This window comes from Brachionichthys hirsutus, chromosome 9 (genome assembly GCF_040956055.1).
Source record: "Brachionichthys hirsutus isolate HB-005 chromosome 9, CSIRO-AGI_Bhir_v1, whole genome shotgun sequence".
Classification (NCBI taxonomy): Eukaryota; Metazoa; Chordata; class Actinopteri; order Lophiiformes; family Brachionichthyidae; genus Brachionichthys; species Brachionichthys hirsutus.
In genome coordinates, this window is record NC_090905.1 from 14,720,064 (window position 1) to 14,725,063 (window position 5,000).

Below are 5,000 nucleotides of genomic sequence, written 5' to 3' on the forward strand. Positions count from 1 at the left end.
ACACAATGTTTATAATATTTTTCAAATATTATAATTAGCATAATATATTTATTACAGTTGAATGATCTGATCTATTTTTCTAGATTTACATTTTGAATAAATGGACTTCTGATGATGATTATTATTATGAGCTATATAGTTAGTTCACAAACAAGCTCCGCCCCCTGTTTCTGACCTCCTGCTTTAATCTGCTGCCTCCCCCTCGCCTCCGGTACAAACCGCCCCCCCCCTGCCCCCCCTGCCTCCTCCCAGCTCCTCCCAGCTCCTCCCCACCAGAGGAGGTGCGTTAGATTGCTGAACACACGTGAGAGCAGGCTCCCGCTGAGCCGCTCCTCATGCTCCTCATCATGGTTCTTGGCAGGGACGCCGTCTCCCGCCGGCGCTCTGAGGAAGTCAGACAAGTCCGGTTTCTGCAGCGCCGTGCCTTCGCCCGGCGGCGCCTCCTCCTCCTCCTCCTCCTCCTCCTGTTCCCCCCGAATGGCTTTCACACACCATCACCGGCCCGTCATTACCGGGCCTCGAGGTGAGGTCCTCAACAAGTCCTCCCCAAAGACCGCAACCCCCACCCCCCCCGCCCCGCCCTCCCCTGGGTCTTGTCAGGAGGAGGCGCAGATTAAGAGGAGATTTTCTACCCATAGACACACACTTGTAGGCTTTAGACAGGGGTGTGTGTGTGTGTGTGCGTGTGTGTGTGCGTGCGTGTAGATCCTCTACACCTCCCCCCCATGCCTCCTCCCTCCCCCAAATCTGTTGCTCCTCCTTTTCACTCCTTTATCGCCTGGATTGGTCAAATTATCTTCAACACAAAAACCACGCCTGCCTGCTTCTGTGCGTGTGTGTGTGTGTGTGTGTGTGCGTGTGTGTGTGTGTGCGTGTGTTTGTGTGTGCGTGTGTGTGTGTGTGTGCGTGTGTGTGTGTGTGCGTGTGTGTGCGTGCGTGTGTGTAGGTGTGTGTGTGTGTGTGTCTGTGCGTGTGTGTAGGTGTGTGTGTAGGTGTGTATAGGTGTGTGTGTGTGTGCGTGTGTGTAGGTGTGTGTGTAGGTGTGTATAGGTGTGTGTGTGTGCGTGCGTGTGTGTAGGTGTGTGTGTGTGTGTGTCTGTGCGTGCGTGAGTGTGTGTGTGTAGGTGTGTGTGTAGGTGTGTGTGTGTGTGTGTGTGTGTGTGTAGGTGTGTGTGTGTGCGTGCGTGAGTGTGTGTGTGTGCGTGTGTGTGTGTGTGTGTGTGTGTGTGTGTGTGTAAGTGTGTGTGTAGGTGTGTGTGTGTGTGCGTGTGCGTGCGTGAGTGCGTGTGCGTGCGTGAGTGTGTGTGTGTAGGTGTGTGTGTAGGTGTGTGTGTGTAGGTGTGTGTGTGTGTGTAGTGTGTGTGTGTAGGTGTGTGTGTGTGTGTGCGTGTGCGTGCGTGTCATCTTCATCCTCAGAACATCAAAATGATTGTGAGGCGTGAAGGAGAGGCGTCTCCTCACGCAGGAGATCAGGTAGGAGCACCTCCAGGGTTAAAGGAGGCGTGTTTCATTCAGAGATTAGGTTGAACCTGACCAATGAGGAGCATCGGGGGGCGGGTCAACAGCAGGACCCTTTGATCCAGATGTGAGATGCGTGAGTTCTCGGATGTCTGACTGAATGAGCCCCACCAGACCGGCCAGCCGCCGTGGGGCCGGGGTCTTTGTGGTTCCTCCAGGGACCTTCTGGGGTCTTTGTGGTTCCTCCAGGGACGTTCCCGGGGTTCTTTGTGGTTCCTCCAGGGACCTTCTGGGGTCTTTGTGGTTCCTCCAGGGACGTTCCGGGGTCTTTGTGGTTCCTCCAGGGACTCTCTGGGGTCTTTGTGGTTCCTCCAGGGACGTTCCGGGGTCTTTGTGGTTCCTCCAGGGACGTTCCGGGGTCTTTGTGGTTCTTCCAGGGACGTTCCGGGGTCTTTGTGGTTCTTCCAGGGACGTTCTGGGGTCTTTGTGGTTCTTCCAGGGATGTTCTGGGCGGGTCTGGGTTCTCTCGGAGGTTTGGTGATTCTCATCACTGATCCTCCTCCTCGTGTTGGAGCCGATTTAGAGGATTGTTCTCCCACCAGCCATCATTAATCTGGGAGGGAGAGGAGAAGGAGAAGGAGGAGGAAAAGAAGAAGGAGAAGGAGAAGGGAGAAGGAGAAGGAGGAGGAAAAGAAGAGAAGGAGAAGGAGAAGGAGAAGGAGGAGGGAAAAGAAGAAGGAGAAGGAGAAGGAGAAGGAAAAGGAAAAGGAAAAGGAGAAGGAGAAGGAAAAGGAGAAGGGGGCGGTGCAGCAAGGCAATCTGCAGAGTGGAACTAATCCCAGCTCTTTCTGTTGTGTTCAACATGCAGGCCGCCGGTCCACACACACACACACACACACACACACACACACGCACGCACACACACACACACACACTGGTCTTGCATTGTTAAAGGGAAGGCTCCTCCTTTTTGGGAGGATCAATATCACTCCTCCACATTCCGAACAGAGAATGTTCCATTTTTGCTGCTTCTGTCGTTGCCTAGTAACAGCAGCGTCCTCTAGAGGTGCATCAGAACCTGAGGTTCTAAATATTGTTCTCATCACTTCTTGCTTGGGTTTAGTTATGTATGAACTGTGGCTCCACTGGCCCCCAGTGGTTCCCAGTGGTACTGCAGCCCCCAAACCTTTTTCCTGCCACGGACCGCTTTCATGTCGGGAAATTTAATCTTACCAATAAACTTTATATTATGCAGTTGCAATAACTGTTAAACTATTATTGCACCAATATCTACTCACAATAACACATTGTTGAAGTTGTCGTCTCAATAACGGCTCAAGGTTCTTGTTCTTTAATCCAGGTTCTTGTTCTTTAATCCAGGTTCTTGTTCTTTAATCCAGGTTCTTGTTCTTTAATCCAGGTTCTTGTTCTTTAATCCAGGGTTCTTGTTCTTTAATCCAGGTTCTTGTTCTTTAATCCAGGGTTCTTGTTCTTTAATCCAGGTTCTTGTTCTTTAATCCAGGTTCTTGTTCTTTAATCCAGGGTTCTTGTTCTTTAATCCAGGTTCTTGTTCTTTAATCCAGGGTTCTTGTTCTTTCATCCAGGTTCTTGTTCTTTAATCCAGGTTCTTGTTCTTTAATCCAGGGTTCTTGTTCTTTAATCCAGGTTCTTGTTCTTTAATCCAGGTTCTTGTTCTTTAATCCAGGGTTCTTGTTCTTTAATCCAGGTTCTTGTTCTTTAATCCAGGGTTCTTGTTCTTTAATCCAGGTTCTTGTTCTTTAATCCAGGTTCTTGTTCTTTAATCCAGGTTCTTGTTCTTTAATCCAGGGTTCTTGTTCTTTAATCCAGGTTCTTGTTCTTTAATCCAGGGTTCTTGTTCTTTCATCCAGGTTCTTGTTCTTTAATCCAGGTTCTTGTTCTTTAATCAGGGTTCTTGTTCTTTAATCCAGGTTCTTGTTCTTTAATCCAGGTTCTTGTTCTTTAATCCAGGGTTCTTGTTCTTTAATCCAGGTTCTTGTTCTTTAATCCAGGGTTCTTGTTCTTTAATCCAGGTTCCTTGTTCTTTAATCCAGGTTCTTGTTCTTTAATCCAGGTTCTTGTTCTTTAATCCAGGGTTCTTGTTCTTTAATCCAGAAGTGACCTTCGTGTTACCGTGACGCCCACGTTGTTTGCATCACCTTCCTTTGATTCCACGTGTCTCGACTAAACGCTTCTGGTTTCACTGGACCAAAACACGCCCCTTCCTGTGGCCGACGGCGGCCATGTTGATGTTGTCGCCAGGCAACCGTCAAAGAGGCGGAGAAGAGCAGCTGTTAAATTAATATTATTAGAGAGTTCATAATGAAAAGTATCATAAAGTTGTGTGTGTGTGTGTGTGTGTGTCGTTTTTACTGTAATTGGATGGGTGGATTTCTCTGCACACACACACACGCACACACACACACACATTTGGTGTGTGTGTGTGTGTGTGTGTGTGTGTGTGTTAGAGTGATAAATCACAGCAGACTTTAAGTGAATTAGTGCAGCAGCTTTACCTCTGTCCATTCTCTCCCTCTCTCGCTCTCGCTCTCTCTCTCTCTCTCTCTCTCTCTCTCTCCTTAACAAGACGTCGTCCACTAACGAGCAATCACTGAATATTAGACCAATTAGAGGCCTGATGAGAGAGGAGGAGGATGAAGATCATGTGGGACAGGGAAAGAAGGAGAGGAGGAGTCCTATGGCCTCCACCACTGGGTGTGGCTCGGTGTGAGTGGGCGTGTCTCTGTGTGACTGGGTGTGGCTGGGTGTGGTTCTGAGTGGGCGGTGCTCTGCTGTGTGTCCATCACCACCAGTTTGCATGCTAAACCCCGCCCCTTAAATCAGCTAAGCTCCTCCTTTTCCCCTCTCTTGAAATAACTGTCTCTGGACCTGTCTCTGCCCCCCCCCCCCCCCCACAGCGAGCCCCCACGCTCCTCCCTCCGGTCTCCACTTCTCCTCCTCCCCCATCCTGCAGCAGCCCGCCTCCTACTTCTCCCACCCAGCCATCAGGTATCACCCGCAGGAGACGCTCAAGGAGTTTGTCCAGCTGGTCTGTCCTGACTCCGCCCAGCAGGCCGGACAGGTGGGCTTCCTCAACGTAAGCACCAGACACCGAGACACGCCCGAGACACACCGAGACACACCGAGACACGCCCGAGACACGCCGAGACACGCCGAGACACGCCGAGACACGCCGAGACACGCCGAGACACGCCGAGACACACAGAGACACACAGAGACACACAGAGACACACACCGAGACACACCGAGACACACCGAGACACGCACAGAGACACACAGAGACACACCGAGACACGCCGAGACACGCCGAGACACGCCGAGACACGCACAGAGACACACCGAGACACACCAAGACACGCAGAGACACACAGAGACACACAGAGACACACACCGAGACACACCGAGACACACCGAGACACGCACAGAGACACGCACAGAGACACACACAGAGACACACAGAGACACACCGAGACACGCAGAGACACGCAGAGACACACAGAGAC